Source organism: Danio rerio, chromosome 4 (genome assembly GCF_052040795.2).
Source record: "Danio rerio strain M-AB ecotype USA chromosome 4, GRCz13ab, whole genome shotgun sequence".
In the NCBI taxonomy this organism is placed as follows: Eukaryota; Metazoa; Chordata; class Actinopteri; order Cypriniformes; family Danionidae; genus Danio; species Danio rerio.
Genome location: NC_141024.2, coordinates 34281027 through 34299990, shown reverse-complemented (window position 1 = coordinate 34299990; position 18964 = coordinate 34281027). Strand labels below are relative to the sequence as shown.

General features: G+C 40.2%; 2 protein-coding genes across 2 annotated transcripts in view; one reads left to right on the top strand and one right to left on the bottom strand.

The window, feature by feature from the left end:
- LOC101886704 (zinc finger protein) overlaps nt 1–18964 on the bottom strand; it is an 846922-nt gene that overhangs the window by 548336 nt on the left and 279622 nt on the right. The window lies entirely within an intron of this gene.
- LOC137491180 (NACHT, LRR and PYD domains-containing protein 12-like) overlaps nt 2619–18964 on the top strand; it is an 83869-nt gene continuing 67523 nt past the window's right edge. Inside the window, exon 1 of the mRNA XM_087248487.2 lies at nt 2619–2660. The gene's annotated coding sequence lies outside the window, so the exon portion shown is untranslated. The remainder of the gene's footprint in view (nt 2661–18964) is intronic.

Below are 18964 nucleotides of genomic sequence, written 5' to 3'. Positions count from 1 at the left end.
GTGAAATAGCGGCTTGTGTGCTGTGCTTCCTTCATTGTAGTAAGAGTGTTATTTACTCGTCCTCATCTCCTTCGCCATAGTATTGCGGCATTGCGCATAGGAGATAAATGACGTCAGTATGTAATAACCGGTTATGATCTATTACTGAACTGATATCAATAATTTTAACACCTGTAGTTACAAGTAACGATGCAGCACAACAAAAAATCTATCGGAGAAAAAGTATTAAACTCATCAAAAATATGTACTGAAGTAAAAGTGGAAGTAGGAAAAAAAACAATACTCCAGTAGAGTACAGATACTGCCTTTTAGTACTTATGTACAGTAGTGAAGTAGTTCTACTTCATTACTATACATCTTTGCTGATGTTGAGGAAGAGGCTACTGATGTTTTTGGTTTTCTACACTGTTGAAGATATTTATAGAGAAACTTTGCCTTCTTTCTGAAATACAGAGAAAATGTTGATGACACATTATATATTATGACTGAGTATTCTGGCTAAAGACAAATACTTTAAACTTTATAAAGTGCAGTACTTGATGTAAACCTGTCTAATGTGATTATAGTTCTTGAACAGTATTATTGTGTTTTTTTGTTTTAGTGTAGATTATTTACTGTACAGTAAGTGATTTTTTTACATGGTATCTAAATTGTCCTTTTACTGTTTTTATGACTGCTTTATACTTGCTGTGTAATTTTATTTCTTGACACGTTCAGTTGTGAGTTGTAATAAAATATTTCTATATTTATAAATAAAAATGGGCATCTGTAAACCAAAATATTTAATTTTTTATTTTTGCATGCAGTCACCAAAGGATCAAAATGCCTGGGCCAGTACCCTGAAGGATATATAAGGTACATTTTTGTACCTTCAGTGTCCTTCCTTGGTGGTACAAAATTGTCCCTTAAATGGTACAAATGTAGAAGGTACAATTTTAAGGTACAAAATTGTACCCTTTAGGGCTCCACACCAGTAACGGACAACTTGTACCCTAAAAGCTACAATTTTGTACCTTTTTTTCTGAGAGTGTACCACACAACTCCTCTGAGTAACATTTCCTCAGCTCAGAGTCTATCTGGTCCCTCTTTACATTGAGTTAAAGTTACTCATACAATTAAATGATGATCGAGCACTGATGATGAAGACCTGCTGTTAATAAGCAGAATCACTGAAGAGAAACACAAACACTTCAACTGACTCCAGTCACAGGCTTAGATGAAATAAATTGAAATAAGCTTAAAACCTGAGCAACATGTCTGCCATCCTGTAGTCTGATGGAGAGTGATGAAGCTGTGTCTGGCTCTGCTGTAGTGTTACAGAGATAAATAATGCCTAAATCTGTCAGGGTTCTGCCACTCTGTAAACTCTTGTTTTGGTGGCAGAATCAGGACTCTAGCTTTGTCTCTTTAGCTTTTACCTTTTGACCGTTTCTGTCATTTTTGTGTCTCTGTATGAGCGCCATTTGTGAATTTGTGACTGTGCGCGTTCCTTCTTTATGCGGGTGCGTGAGGTCTGTGCGTGTCTGCAATTGCGCGCTCTCGTCTAGGTGTTCATGTTCGTCTGTCTGCAGCATGAAGTTTCATTCCCAGCGTCTCAGTCTAGTTGGTTTTATTTTCGGTCGGCGCTGGGATAAAACATGCACGTTGCGTGTGTGAGTGCAACAGTAAGTGTTTTTATTCATCGTGTACTCGTGTCTCACATTCAGTCTTCTCTTGGTGTTGTGTGCTTGTGTTGTCATGAACAAGCAGTTAATGAGTTCTCTCATTGGCTGAGTGTTCTAGTCTTGTTTTATGTGAGCGCATGGCTTGTGTTGTCTCTTTGTGTCATGTGCTCTTCCGTCTATTGTCTACTCCCATCTTCCTTGTTAACCCATTATTAGTTTATTAGATTCACACTTTTAACACCTGTTTGTTCACCTGTGTGTTATTTTATTTCTGTTATTTTATTATAATCTTCTCATGTTTGCTGTCCTGTGCCAGTTCGTCACCGTATGTAGCCTTATCTTGTTGTATGTTGTCTTGTTCCAGTCCTGATCCCCACCAGCCTTCCATCCTACTTTTTTTTATTTTTTTATTGTTTATTTGTATAATTGTTGTTTTCCCCATCGGGGTTGTTTATTTTGCCTTTTATTTTATTATAAATAAATAACCTTTCACTCTGCATTTGGTTCCTCGCTTCTTTTTCCCCAACTACGACCCTGACAGAATCGTATCCAAAATACAGCTTATTGAAGCCTTTTGAACAGCTCCATCATTGTTGTTGTGCTACTTTTATTTTTTTTTCTCTTTTAAACCCTGCACACTTCCCATCAGGGACAATATAAAACACACAACGTAACTGGGTATAAAATTTATTCATTGTAATTTGTTTTACTGAGATTATAACAAGTACAATATATAGCACAAAAGTGACCTGTTATGTTCCAGTGACTGCTTTACTTTTGTACTCGCAACACTGCTATTATTAGCTGAGCAAAAGTCTCCATTTCTATCTTCAATTCTTATCTACTTGTGTTTCTGTGTTGTTCATCTGAATTGTTATTTCCTCATGTCTCAAACAGGTTGTGACGTGTTTTCCAGAAGTGAAAGAATTTTTCAGATGTATTGTTCAGCTCAACAGTTCAGCGGAGGAACAGAAAGATCTGCATGTATTGTTTGAGGTGAGAGTTTGCTCTTTCTGTACTTTATATCATCTATGAGTGTCGTCTGATTATCTGTCGATCATCTCTTTGTGTTTCTGAGACTTTACTGCTGAGATGAAGACATTCTAATGATTTCATTTCCACCTTTTAATGTCGAGTGTGTTTCTGGAAGAGGATCACAGAAAGCAAAAACCTCGTTCTGTTACTGAAATTCTCTTGTTTGCCTGAAGTGTTTCTGCTTTAACCGATTCTGATGATAACTGCTACATCTGTCACCTGTTTTACATTATTTATAAACTTTTATTTTTCTAAATACTATTAAACCTGTATATTTCAGAGATCATAAAATTTCTCAAAATAAAAGCAGAAAACAAAGTAACAAATTCTCCTCTAAAATAAGGAAAATCATTTTCAAAAGTACATTCATTTATTCATTTTATTTTTGGCTTAGTCTCTTTATTAATCAGGGGTCACCACAGTGGAATGAACAACCCACTTATCCAGCATATGTTTTACGCAGTGGATGCCCTTCTAGCTGCAACCCAGAACAGGGAAACACCCATACACTCTTACATTCACACTCATACACTTTGACCAATGTAGTTCATCAATTCCCCTATAGCGCATGTGTTTGGACTGTGGTGGAAACCGGAGCACCTGGAGGAAACCCATGCCAACAAAGGGGGAACATGCAAACTCCACACAGAAATGCCAACTGACCCAGCCGGGGGCTCGAACCTGCAACCTTCTTGTTGAAAGGCAATCGTGCTCCCCAACTGCGCCACCATGCTGCCCCCTTCAAAAGTACAATAAAATGAAAACAAATACAAATATTTTTACCAATCGTTTGAGGTCAAAATTATACAGCCATTGTTTGATTATTAGTCAAGGGTTCAGACTGACTTTATTGAACATCTTAAAGTTTTCATGACTGGATGATTGTGCTGTGTTTGGCCATCAAAGATCACCCCAGAATTCCTGACTGAATGAGAAGGGTTAATTGTAGTGGACTCCAGTTTGATCATGAAGATATGATGTGTAGTCAGAGTTGCAGGCAGGACAAAGTGTTTTTAGTGTTTTTCAGAGAATTATAAAACACACAGCAAGCATGATTTGACAAAACAGCTCCAGAATCTCTCACAGTTCAGTGCTGTATTCGGGTAAAATCTCCTCAGCAGAAGCTGTGATCTACAATCAGTAAGTGTTTTTATTAGTTAAAATTGATCGTGACATATACAGTTTCTAGCATTAACGATATGCTGTAGCAATGATGTAAACAATGGGAAATGCTGCTTTGCGGGCAAATGATTGAGCTACAAATTCATATTTATCAGTCAAACTGCTGTAAACACACACACATACTCCAACAGCACGTTCGTATCTCTTATGTCTGTGCGCACGGAACTGCACTGATTGTCTTCAGACATCTTTTCCATGTGTTTTACATCTCAGATAATCAAGTTGCAAAAGATATGTGGATGATTACCTACACCTGCATATTCCGGATAAACGTGAAAGCCGTTGTGTTACGCATAGAGTAAAAAAAAAATACAGGTTAGCTTACCTGACTCGTGGTTGCAGCAGAATACTAAATCAAGGCTCAACAGGTAGCATCCCACATCTTGTGCTTTATCCTTCTGTCACGATATATTATAGAAAATAACTTAATCCGAGCATCAGAGAAAAAGAAAATGAAAGTCCCGTGCACATGTGTTTGTTACAGAAAGTTCACACATTCAAACACACAGAGGTAGACAAACATTCACACTGCACAAACAATGGCAAACTCTTAAAGGGTCCGCACCCCATTTTCACTCGTTACAGACACTTGTCAGATTTTAATTTAGAGCAGGCGGGAGGTTGACTGCATGTTTACACAGCAGAGGAGCGCTTGCTTTTACGGGCGTGACGTGGAGCTGATCCGCGAATAGCAGCACATTATGACTATGACCAATCAGTCACTTAAGGGCGGGCCTTTCAGAGGAACTAGGAAATATGACAGTCGTTTTCATGTTAGCTGAGTAGCTGTGTATAATCAAAGTGAGATATATGAAAAAATAACTAAATTTTCTTTAAGTGAAACATGAGCACACATTGCTTTGCATCTTATAAACACAACCAAGCCTATCATTATGAGAAGCACGTCTCACAAAACTGAGGCTTTATACACATAAATGCTGTATAAATGTTCATTAAAACATAAAAATGTATTAAACAGGTTATAAAAGAATGAAAAGGAATAGAGAAACAATAGTGCAATCTGTCAGATGTAGCACAGTGCTCATTCAGTAAAGGCTCAGCTAAACAGATTTGTCTTCAGTCTTGATTTGAATGTGCCTAATGTTGGAGCACATCTGATCATTTCTGGAAGCTGATTCCAGCAGTGGGGGCGCTGTTAGTAGCTGAAAGCTGATTCACCCTACTTTGACTGAACTCTTAGTATTTCTAGTTTATATGATCCTAAAGATCGGAGTGATCTGTTAGGTTTGTATTCAGTCAGCATATCCATCATGTATTGCTTGGCCATTTAGTGATTTATAGACCAGTAATAATACTTTAAAATCTATTCTGAATGTACCTGGGAGCCAGTGTAGGACAGGTGAGGACAGGTATGATGTGCTCTAATTTCCTGGTTCTGGTCAGAATCCTGGCTGCAGCGTTCTGGATGAGCTGCAACTGTCTGACTGTCTCTTTGGTACGGCCAGTGAGGAGGCCGTTACAGTAATCCACCCTGCTGCTGATAAAAGCATGAACAAGTTTCTCTAAGTCTTCACTGGAAACAAAGCATCTGATTTTCTGATTCTTAAAGATTTATAATGGTGATCGGTCATATCAACTTGCTACCCATAACTTTACTTAACATCTACGGTCCCTATTTTGATAACCCATTTTTTTTTCATAAAGTATTTAGCATAATTCCAGGCACAAATACCACGAACCTTATAATAGGTGGAGATTTTAATTGCTACTCAGACCCATATATGGATAGACTTTCTACAAAACCACCACCCACGATTACTTCAATGCAAATGCTTCATAACCTAAATCTAGTTGATATCTGGGGGCTTTAGTATCCAACGGATAGAGACTACTTGTTCTACTCACAGAAGCATAAATCATATTCTCAAATCGATAATTTTCTTGTAGCATCTAAACTGATTTCTACCATTGGCAAAACCAAATATAATAACATAATAATATCTGACCATAGCCCTGTCATGCTCCAACTTGAAAATATTCTTCCAAAGCGTAATTATTGCTGGTGTTTTAACCCCATGTTATCCAAGATCCAACTTTTTTGTCATACTTAAATGATAAAATGGATGAGTATTTCTTAAGTAATGATAATGGTGAAGTCTCAGACTCTGGGATACTTTAAAAGCTGTAATGCGGGGACACATTATTTCATACACATTATTTCATACAGATCATCTACAAAGTGTGCTTTGAATAGCTAACTGCGAGAAATTGAAAATATACTCCCAAACTATGAGCAAACCTACAAAAAGTCACTATCCAATTCTGATTATAATAAAATGTTAAAATTAAAATATGAATATAATTCTATACTAAATAGACAGATAAGTTAACCTACTTCTCAAACTTTTACAGAAACACTTCAAGCTGGGAGACAAACCTGGAAAGTTACTTGCAAGACAACTAAAAGGAGAACAAGCCAACAAGGGAATTCATGTGGTAAAAACAAAAACAGGTGATTCGATAACAAATCCTAAAGAAATAAATGGTTGTTTTTGGAAATTTTTTTTAGATTTATACACTTCTAAAGCTAATCAAACTTTTTCTCAAAATTGGACATGCCAAAGCTCAGTGAGGTCTCTAAACTAGAACTGGAATCCAAAATATTAATCGAAGATATATTAAAAGCAATTCATGCCTTTCCCCCAGGGAAAGCCCCAAGCCCAGATGGTTTGGGATACAAGTTTTTTATGCTATGAATGCTGCAAGACTCAATTAAGAAGAATACACTTCCAGATTCACTGTATGATGCAAATGTTTGTGTAATTTTGATAAAAGGCAAACCCAAGACAGATCCAGCCAATTACAGGCCCATTCCCCTTTTAAATTTTGATCAAAAAGTGTTGACTAAAATATTAGCTGATAGACTGGCATGACACATTTCTACAATTATCCATCCAGATCAGACAGGCTTTATTCCAGGAAGGTTTTCATTCTGTAATGTCTGCCTTTTACTTAATATTTTATTTGCAAAAGGTAAATTAACCAACAAACCAGCTGCAATTCTCTCATTAGATGCGCAGAAAGCCTTTGATCAGATTGAATGGCCATATATATATTTGAAAAGTTAAGGCAGTTTGGATTTGGAGACAAATTAACTGGATGAAAATAGTTTATTTACGTCCATCTTCATCTTTTTTGACAAATTATTCAAAATAGTTTATTTACGTCCATCTTCATCTATTTTGACAAATGGCATAAGATCTAACCCCTTCGTATTGCAGCGGGGAGTATGTCAGGGTGACCCTCTATCCCCTCTTCTTTTTAACATTGCACTTGAGCCATTAGCAGTAGGAATTAGAACCAATACACATATCCAGGGTATTTCTCTTGGCAATGCCGAAAGCTTGATCAGTTTATATGCTGACTACGTTTTACTTTACATCTCTGATCCAGTTTCTACTATCCCCAAGATTCTCAACTATATTGATAGTTTCAGTAAGTTGTCCGGATATTCAATTAATTGTGAAAAAAGTGAAATCATGCCTTTAACAAATAATTTAAGTGACACTTTTTTAAACAATTTACCTTTTAAAATAGACAATCATTTTACTTATCTCGGCCTGAATATTCCAAAGAACCCCAAACACTTTTTCAAATTTAATTTCTTAGACATGATTAACAGAATCAAAGCTAACATTGAAAGATGGAAGTTGCTCCCATTGTCACTAATTGGCCGGATGAATGTAATAAAGATGGTTGTTCTGCCAAGGTTCTTATATCTTTTTCAAAATCTCCCGATATATTTACCCATGTCTTTTTTTTTTAAAAATTGATTCAATTATTCTCTCATTAATTTGGAACTAAAAAATACCTTGCATAGCCAAAGCCCATATACAAAAAAATACAGATAGCGGAGGTCTTGGCCTTCCAATTTTCAAGTACTATTACTGGGCAGCAAATGCCAGAGCTCTCACATTCTGGCAAAGGGGTGTTCTGGAGTATGTGACATCTGAGACTTCTCCATTATGGGTTTATGCCGAGGCCATATCTGTGCCAGAGTCCTCTCTCCCAACATTGCTTTTTACAGAGTGTAAATTAATTAAAAAAACAAGGAAGTTGTAATTTTGTGTTAAGGAATTTGTTACGGATTTTAAATCAGATAAATAAATTTTACAAATTACTTAAGGTTTCAGTCAATTCGCCGATTTCACACAATCCTTCATTTAAACCTTCCCTGATTGACAGTACTTTTACAGCATGGAAAAGAAAAGGGCTATTTTGCATAGGAGATATTTACATAGACAAGCAATTTGCATCCTTTACACAGCTGAAGGATGTTTTCTCTCCCGCAGTCTCATTTCTTTCGCTATCTGCAAATTAGAAACTATGTAAAGGAAAATATCTCACAATTTATAAATAAATCAGAAAGTCATATTATTCAGAAACTTCTATCCTCAAACCCTAATACTAGACACCTGATATCAAGCTTTGTTCGTGTTTTTGAGGCTCCAATATGCACTAAGCACATTAAAACAGCTTGGGCAATGGATTTAAATGAAGAAGTGGCTGATGAGATCTGGGAAAAAGCCCTGTTGAGCATAAAAAAAGCTTTAATAAATTTGAGATATAAATTAATTTAATTTAAAGTTTTACATCGCCTTCATTTCTCTAACACTAGATTAAGTAAAATCTTTCTCTCTGTCTCCCCTAAATGCGATAGATGTGTTGGGGCAGAGGGGACTTTAGCACATTTATTTTGGTTTTGTCCTGTTCTTTATGAGTTTTGGTCCAGCATTTTTGAGTTGTTTTGCAGTGCTTATGGAACCACTATACAACCTGACTACAATTTGGCTATTTTTGAATATTCAAATATAATGGACACCTTTCCATCAACCACACAGCAAGCCCTGATGGTTGGCATGATTACAGCTAAAAAGATTATCTTACTTAATTGGAAGTCTCCAAAGGCTCCCTGTTTTAAGAGATGGTTGAATGAGCTGCTTTATGTCATTCAAATGGAACGACAATGTCTTGAAACTTCACAGAAAAAAGCTGAAACCACACGGGGACCTATTTTTACCTAAATTTTCATCTCTAACTTGTATATTCATGACACTGACTTTGTAAAAATGTGAATACTGTCATCTTTTTATTTAATATGTTTATGCCACATATGTCATGTATGTATATATATATATATATATATATATATATATATATATATATATATATATATATATATATATATGTATGTATATTTGGTAACTGAGACAATCCCTCCTTTTTTTGAGGAGGTGGGGGGCTAATGTCAATTATTTTGTATTATAATATTTTTTCTTCTTTTTATTGGTATTGTACTGTTTTTGTTAAATAGCTTATAAAAACATGTTAAATAAAACAAAATATTATATAAAAAAAGATATTCAAAGGACAAATAGTCACCAAATGGCACTTGTTTACACTCATAGACATCCTTTAACAGGGCAGCGATGCCTCCACCTCTCCTATTAGTTCTGCAAACATTCCAAAAGTCAAAGTTTAAAGGAGCTGCTTCATTCAGAACTGCTGCGCTACAACTGTCATCTAGCCAAGTTTCATTTAAAAGCATAAAATCAAGGCAATTTGTGTTGATAAAATCATTGACTAAAAGTGACTTGTTAAGTGATCTAATGTTTAAACGTGCTAACTTAACAGTTTGAGCTGTTTTCACTACAGTATTCTCAGATTTACATTTAATAGACACCAGATTTGAATGATTTGCTATTCGGCCTGAAGAAATCTTTGGTTTTCTGTCACGTAATAAAACACATATCTTACAAGGCAAAGCTACAGGCACACTGGGTTCCTGCTTGTTCTGTAAACATCTAATAAAGACCCTGCTATTAAAGCAGGCACCCGACACACATCAATGGCAGTTTTTAAGTTCACCAGCTGAAAATGTAGTGTTTTTTTAAACCTGGCACTGTCGCAAAGACCTGAGGCCTCTTCTAGGTGTTGGGCAAGGTGGGCTCAGAGATGGGTGTGAGGCTTGCTTATTCTTGGTTGCTAACTGGAGGCTAGCAGCAATAGAGTGTGAAAGTTTAGTTCCAGCAAACACCAGTTCCTCCATCATTTGAAAAATTCAAGAGAGGCGAGCAAGGTGACAATAAAAACGTGTCTGGTGAGAAATCATCCATATGTGCTAAGACTTGATGCTGTTATGAAGTATCACAGTCTGCGTGTTAAGCTCAGGCCCCGTTTACACTAATGCGTTTTCATTTTAAAACGCATAAGTTTTGCTACGGTTACGCCATCCGTCCACACTACGCAGAAGTTCTCGAGCGCCGAAAACTGAGTGTTTTGAAAATGCTGGAGAGTCCGTTTTCATTCTAAAACACTGCTGCTCCGTCTCAGTGTGGATGGGAAAAGACGGAGACTTCTGAAAACGGAGGCGGGGCTGCCGACGTTCGCCTATTTGTCTGGGGCTTTTCCTCAATATTAAGTAACCCACACACACAGTTCAGTCTTGCATCCTCTTCTTGTAAGTTCAGAATTCTCATGTTTGATCAAGACTGCAGTCTCCCCCTAGTTTGATATGGAAAACATACAGAGGACATGCGTAAATCTTCAAAGGGAACAGTGTACTTTATAACTTCATTCACATCACCTTGGCTACGTTGTTTTACTTACTCAACAATAAAATGTAAACATGATTTAAGGAACTGCCTATTTTCATTTTAATATTAGCAACTTAACAGACAGCAAAAATATTGAGGCGTCATGCTGCTTAAATGAGCATCATCTTCACTGTGTGGATATTTATAACAAAACGGAGCACAACTGCCTCCTTTCAGTTTTAGTGAAAATACGAAACACACCCTCTCTTTTGCTGAATATCAGTTTTAATAATCGATAATGGCCATTATAAAAGTATAACATACAATAAGTTTATACATTGTAGGAAATAAAGGCAAGCGATCAGTCAATGTACATGGATTAATTATTAACTTATCTTTTGCACTTAACCAAAACAAATTACATGTGAACAAGTAATACATTCCAGTGACCAAAGTCAGGGAATAGGCCTATGTCGTTACATAAAGAGAACAACATGAATGAAATATCACGTTTAGCAAATATAGCAAGATTAGATCCAGCGGGAGATGCTTGATGAGTCCGACTAGCAGAGCTCTCATCTGTGTAGAAATGCTGCAGCGCTTGCCCGAGAGTGTGTGTGTGGTCACGTGATGTGCGTTTTCAGCTTTTTGGTGTGGACGGAGAGCAGTTCAGAAACGTTGGGTAAAACGCAAGTGTGGACGCAGATCGTTTCATTCTAAAACACTGTTTTAAAACTAAAACGCACTAGTGTAAATGGGGCCTCAGTGGGCATCAGTGGTTGTTGTGGCTGCGTGGTGTTATCACTGTCCTTGTAGGATGCGTCAGCCCAGGTCCACTCAAGAGCTGATTTGAGGTACTGTGGTCATTCGGATATTTGCTAGGTGTATGTGTGCCATTTGAGTTGAGTTCAGTGGTATACACAGGTGATGGAGGGAGAAATAGAAGTTGTCCTTTAGCACTTTTACACCAAGCTTGTGTAACCCCAACGGTCCAACGCCACCCAACCCACTCCGAGCTGGTATTGAATCGGCAACCTTCTGCATGAGAGTCAGTAGCACTACCAAGGAGTCTAATAACCATGTCTTCTAATGTCTGTCACTAGAGCACCTTTAGAGGTCAAAGGAGGGAGGTTTACCTACACAGCACTTACTAGCTGGCCTCCGTTACACTTGTTTGAATGAAGGCTGTCTGATGTAAATAGTAGTATTTGGTTCCAAAAGAGATTGAAGATGTTGATGAAATTCAGTGCTTTCCTTTTATATGTTTTCTGCAGCCATGCATTTAGACCAAGAAGCCTTGAAAACATATTTGTTTCTCTTGCAGAGAGTGGTCCATTGATCACTCTACCTATCAACCAAACCGAACCTCATACTCCCACCTTCATCCCTTACCAACTGCTTTGCAGATATCAAATCCTGGTTCACCTCAAACTTCCTGAAATTAAATGACAATAAGACCGAACTTCTACTTATAGGTACACGATCCACTTTAAACAAATCACATAGCTTTTCCATTCCCAGAGGATTCTGTCATTACCCCCTCCCTTCAGGTTAAGAGTCTAGGGGTCATTTTCGACAGCACCCTTTTATTCACTGTACATGTTAATAATGTCACCCGGTCCGCTTATTTCCACCTTCGAAATATAAATAGTTTACATCCTTCCCTCACACCTCATTCAGCTGCCATTCTAGTTCATAGTTTAGTCACATCCTGTTTAGACTACTGTAATTCCCTTCTTTTTGGCCTTATTAAAAAAACTCTTCATAAATTAAAACTGGTACAAAACACTGCAGCCCATATTATTACAAAAAACATCTCTATGTCACATCACACCCATTCTGCAACAGCTTCACTGGCTTCCCATCTTTTTCAGAATGAATTCTAAAATACTTCTTCTCACTTTTAAAGCCATCCACCATCTCGCTCCTCTATACCTTGCTAATCTTGTTCATATCGTCACACCTTCTCGAACACTTAGGTCTTATTCGTCCATTTACCTCATTGTTCCCTCTGTCCACCTTGTCACCATGGGGAGCTGATCCTTCAGCCGCTCTGCTCCTCAGCTTTGAAATTCACATCCTACTGATCTTCGTAATTTAGACTCTCACAATTTAAATCCAGACTCAAAACAAATCTGTTTAGAACAGATTATTCACTTTGACCTGACTGCAGTTTTAAAGTTTATTTTATTGTGTTTTTATTTGAACTGATTGTTCTAGGTGTCCTGTACGGTGACCTTAAGTTTCATGAACGGTGCTTTTAAATAAAATGCATTATTATTATTATTATTAATCTTCAATCTTTCAACTGTTTTCAAGAGCTCACAGAAATCTTTCTTAAGCAGTTCTGAATATTCCTTCCGAATTTTATTCTTCCCCACATGGATGATAATCTGTTTTGCAGTCTTGTGTTTCCTTAATATGTTCTCAAGTTCTTTGTTTATATCAGAAACTGTTGCATGATGGAAGCTGTATGTCATGGTAGCTCTGCTCCTAAAATGTATGATCATTAAATCTCCAAAAATCAATGTTCTTATCTCGACTGCGATCGGAGCAGAATGGCCTTGAGCCTTTGTTCCATGCAGAATTAGCTGCTGAGTCATGCGATCTCTTTCTGACTACATTTGGCGATTCTTCATCTATATTACCCAAAACTTTGTATCTGTTCTGAAGCTTTATTTGAGTCAGAGCTGTATATGGGGTATAGAATGCTAATGCAGCAGCGTATGATCTTCGGTATCTGACCCTTGTTTATGCCATTGTTCATGCTGATTTTCAAAAGTTTCATTCCGTTTTTCTGTTCTCAAAACAGTAGCTGGAGTAGATTTATGAGACAATATACAGGCAAATGATCATAACAACAAGGCAAACACAATAGTAAAGAAACGCTTGGTAAGGCAATGGAACTGGCAATACTTCGCAAAGAGAAGGTCCACACAGTTTGTTTATATATGGTGTGTGGCGAGATATGGGGAAAACACACACTCCAGCGTTAGAGTACAAACAATTCTCCGGAGGGCGATTTATTTACAGAGTGCAAAATAGTGCATGATATGGATATGGTGCTCTTCAAATGTGAAGATGCGTTGGGAGAAGGTGATTTGAGTGAGAGTTGAGGTGAGCGATCGGTCAGCTGCTCGAGTTCGCTAGGGAAGAGAGAGAGACACAGATGTTAGTGCAGGGAGTCATTTGGTCAAATGAAGCTCGTCCTCCTCGTGTTTGGTGGTGGCTTATATCTTTGCCTCTTGATGAGCATCAGCTGTGGCCGTTCCGTGGTGATGAGGTGACTGCTGAATTAAAACTGGGACCAAGACGATGTGGCATCAGTATACTCACCACATTCCTCCCCCAACCCTACTCTCCCCCGGCTTCATCCTGGTCCCTAGATGTCCGTGAAGTGGTAATCCTGGAGCGATAGGAACCATCTGGTGACCCGAGCTATATTGTTCTACGCTGTAGCCATCCACTGACGAGGGGCGTGATCTATTTATTACTAAAGTGAACTGTCTGCCCATTAGGTAATATTTTAGCTCCAGGATTGCCCACTTGATTGCCAGGGCCTCCTTCTTGACTGTTGCGTACCTGGTCTCCGCAGGGGTAAGCTTCCGACTCACGTGCATGGTAGGATGTTCTTCACCCTTATGGACCTGGGACAGGACCGCGCCCAGGCCCGAGTCGGAAGCGTCTGTCTGTAATATGAAGGGGCAGCCAAAGTCAGGTGCGTGCAGAACCGGTGAGGATGTTAAAGGGTCACGAAACACCAAAACACATTTTTTGAGCTGTTGACAGTCGTATATGTGTCCCACACTGCTAAAAACACTATTAGGACACCTATATTTCACTAAAAAGTGTAAATTGGTTGTTTTTGCGTTATTTCAAGCAAATTCGTACTTCCGGTTTGAAACGAATTTTTGAAGCTGCGTCATGGTCATGACATAATAGCGTGTATTCCAGCGTGCAAACTGGACATCTGTGCCAGAGTGTGTCTTATTACGTCTTACAGTGTGAGTAAGGCTTGGTTCAAACCAGTCAGCGCGCTCTATTGTGCAACTGAAGAAGATTTCTATTCTCTCAGTGTGAAGTATTTTCTAAGTGTAAAGCAGTTAATTTTCTCTTCTCAAAATGTTTGCAGCAAACATGCCAGCATGTGTTAAAAATACTGTGTAAGATGAGTATGCCTGCACAGGAGCAACACTAGGAGAAGGCTATGACTGAATGACTGATTGTGTAGAATAACTGAATATGTAAAGCACTGATTATATATGTTAAATACTTGTATGAAGCTATATGTGTCAAAAGTTAGAATGAGTAACATATTATCAAGTTATTATCCTAACTTAACAATGTATGTAAACACTTAGTTCCTTTGCATAAGTTGCATCTATACTTTGCTGACATAGACCTGTAACATCTCTGTTGACATGAGCTAGTGGGCTGAGAGCCAAGAATAGCAAGACCACCTAGAGTAAAAATCTATCCTAAAATGGTTAAAAGTTAAAGAGACACCTAGGGGTGTGTCAAATTACCTGTATAAAGAATATGGAGAACACAGATACTTTAGAAGGAGCAGGAGAGACTTTAGAAGGAGCAGGAGGAGAATGCTATGAGGTCTGCTCTGCTCTTTCTCGGCTTTATTACGGAGAATAAAGTCTATTTTCTGATATTTAAAACCTCCAGACTGATAATTTCTAATTGATAAGAAGTCGAATTACAACACAACTTCATTAATATTCATTACTGTCACAGTGTTTAGACGACAGACACACCACGTTGTGTTGGCAAAACAAGCGTGAAGTGTTGCTTTTATAGTTTGCTGCAGTTAAGTTTCGTTTTCATTTTCTCTCTGTGAGAGCTCAGACTCACGTGTGGATTACAGTGTACGCGACGCTCGACAACAATAACTTACATGTCTAAGGAGGAACATTGTTTACCTGAGAGCTGTTCTCATCTGCAAACGCTGAGATCTGGATTCGCTTGTAGTATTCTCTTCATAAAGACGCGGCTCTAGTTGCTGGTGATTGTCCTGTCTCTACAGATTTGGTAAGTGAGCGACCAGCGCTCTTTGTTTATTCAGTTTGTTAACCATTGCACCGAGTGTAAACATGTTAGCACCACAACCAAACTTTAACCTCATATAGGGTTTTCACCACATTTAGTGACCGGAATAACACACACGGCTTTCTGAGGCTACCTGCCGTGTGCATCTAAGTTTCCGGGAAATGCGGAGGTTTTTTTTCTCTCATTCGCCGTGCGGTATCAAACATTGCATGAAAAATACACGCTTAGAGCAGTTGCTCGAATCAAATATCTCATTTGTCGCGAGGGGCATGAATGAATTCCCTTAATGAAAGAGCCAAACTGCAGTTAAAGTCCACCATTTAATAATTTGGCAAATAATTCGACTACAGATGTCCATGTAGGTTAAACACCATCACTTTCTCCTGTGTGTGTGTGTGTGTATTTTGACTCTGAAACTCGCGCATGCCCCAATAGACACTCCCACACCATCCCACTTTTCTTCCTCCGACACTCCCCCCTAAACAGAGCTGGACACGCCCACTTTTCTGACTTTTTCCAAAGTAGAGGTGTGAAAACACCCTGCTGAAATGAGGGGGTTTCATGGCCCTTTAAAGCTGACTTCAGTGTCAGGAACATGACTTTTGCTGTCTTGTTCCACTTTATTCTCTCCGGCTGCCCCTTTCTGGTCAGGTCTGTCAGTGGGCTGGCTATGGATGAGAAGTTAGGTATAAAGCATCTATAGTAACCTGCTAACCCCAGAAACGCACATACCTCAGTTTTTGTGGTGGGTTGTGGAGATTCTTGGAGTGCTTTGACCTTATTTTGCTGTGGCTGGATGAGACCTCTTCCTATGTGGAAACCGAGGTATTTTGATTCAGCTAGACCTAGGTGGCATTTCCTGGGGTAAGCTGTGAGCCCAGCCCATCGTAGATCCAAGAGCACCCTCCGTAACCGGGATAGGTGTTCTATCCATGACTCGGAGTGGACGATCAGGTCTTCCAAATAGGCTGCTGCATATGGCTGGTGGGGCCGCAGCGGGATGTCCATGATTCTTTGGAATGTGGCTGGGGCCCAGTGGAGCCCGAAGGGAAAAACCCTGTATTGCCAGTGCCCAACGGGTGTAGAGAAGGCCGTATTCTCCTTGGCATCTGGACTGAGTGGTAACTGCCAGTAGCCCTTCGTGAGGTCGATGGTTGAGATGAATTGGGCTCCACCCAGCCAATCCAGCAGATCGTCCACCCTAGGCATGGGGTACCCGTCAAACTTGGATATTTCGTTCAGCTTCCTGAAGTCATTACAGAACCGGAGGGTGCCATCAGGTTTGGGAACCATCACCACTGGGCTGGACCACAGGCTACGAGAAGGTTCAATTATCCCTAATTTCAGCATCTCTCCGTTGATAGCCAGCCGGCGAGTTTCTGGTACTCAATAAGGACTTTGCCGGATGATGCTACCAGGTGGAGTGATGATGTCGTGATGGATGATGGACGTTTGGCCCCGTTTCTCCGAGAACACATCCTTGAACTGACTAACCAGGGCCTGTAGTTCCACCTTCTGGTTTGCTGAAAGTTGCTCACTTATATGGACGACTGGAGGACCTTCGTCTGTGAAGGCCACTAGGTGGCCTGGAGCTGCTACCCATCTCTTCATCAGGTTTATATGGTACAGTTGTTCTTCCTGTTTATAATTTACAGGCCCTACCCTTTCAACCACCGTATACGGTCCTTTCCATGGTGCAAGAAACTTTGATGTCGTGGTGGGTATGAGAATCATCACTTTATCACCCGGTTGAAATTCTCTAGGTTAGGCGGGCCGGCTATATAATCGTTGTAGGGCACGCTGGGCTTTGGTCAGATGTTCCTTGACGATGGGCATGACTTTGTCAATGTGTTCCCTCATGTCCCATACGTGTTCTATCACTGACCGTTGAGGTGCTGGTTCCTGCTCCCAGGCTTCATGTGCCACGTCCAACAGCCCACGGGGTTGACGGCCAAATAACAGTTCAAACGGTGTGAAGCCTGTGGAGGCCTGGGGTACCTCTCTTATGCTAAAAAACACGTACGGGATCATGATGTCCCAGTCGCGCCCATCCTCTGCCACCACTCAGCGGAGCATCTGCTTCAGGGTTTGATTGAACCTTTCTACTAGGCCGTCAGTTTGCGGATGTTATACCGATGTCTTCAGTTGTTTGACTTTTAACAGTTGGCAGAGGTCTGCCATCATCCGGGACATGAAGGGGGTGCCCTGGTCGGTCAGTATCTCTGCTAGGATTCCCACTCGACTGCACAGTAAAAACAGCTCCTTTTTGATCGCTGCTGATGTGGCTTTTCCTAGAGTAATCGCTTCTGGATATCTAGGATGACAAGGATGTGCTTGTGACCCCGGGCCGACTTCGGCAAAGGCCCAATCAAGTCTATACCGATGCGGGTGAAGGGCTCATCAATGGTGGGTAACGGTATTAGAGGGCGGGGGGGTGGTCGTTAGGGAGATGTTCGCTGGCATGTAATGCATGCTTGACAATACCTCTTGACTTCTCCATACAGACCGGGCCAGTGAAATTGATCTCAGATCCTCTTTATGGTGTTTCCAGCTCCTAGATGTCCTACCATCGGGTGAGTATGTGCCAGCTCTAGTATCGTCTCCCTCTTGTTCTTCAGGACGACCAGTAGGGTTTTCTTTCCCCCCGCCTCTCTGCGACACAGTACAGCAGACCATTTTGCACTATAAAATGTTGGAGGGGCTGAGGGCTGGGTAAACGTTCTTTAGCGTCAATTATTCTAACTTGGGGTCAGCAATGTTTGAGAGTTTGATCTTCTTGTTGTGCTCTTCCAAAATCGCCTCCTGTGGTTATCTGTTGGAAAAGCTCAAAATATAGATTAGCTGAACTTGTGGACTCACCCCCTTTGTCGCTCTCGGTGGCCAATAATGCTGGCTGGCGGTCCCGATGAGCCCGTGCTTTGGTTTTCTTCCTAGGACGAGCTGATGGAGCATGATGGTGTGCGAGAAGTTCCTCAAACCCCAGCCAGTCTCTGCCCAGGTGGAGGAGCACTGGAAGATCTGGAACCACCCGGACTTCGATGGGCCAGCTGCCTGGTTTAGCCGCAATGGTTACTCTCTGTGCAGAGATACATAGCGGGTATCTTCGTGCACACATGTGATCGGGATTCTGGCTTTGCTTTTACGTCTGTGTTCTAACACTTTAGGATGTACTAAAGTGATGGCGCTTCCAGTATTTAACATGGCTGTTTGTGTTTTCCCATCCAGAGATACTTTTCGGGCAGGTGCTTCGGGAGGGATGTTGCGGTAGACCACACAACCTGCTATCTAGGCCGGGGTCGAGTGCATCGTCGGCTCTGTGGGCATCAGCTCGTCCATCGGGCTGGGTACCGCTGGTCTGCTGCCTGGCCGCGCTGTGCCCTCCACCAGTCGCCATGGTGCATTCACCCTCCGGGTTGGCAAAGCCACTCTCTCCCCAGCATCCCTGGCTACATGAGCTTCAGCCAACTC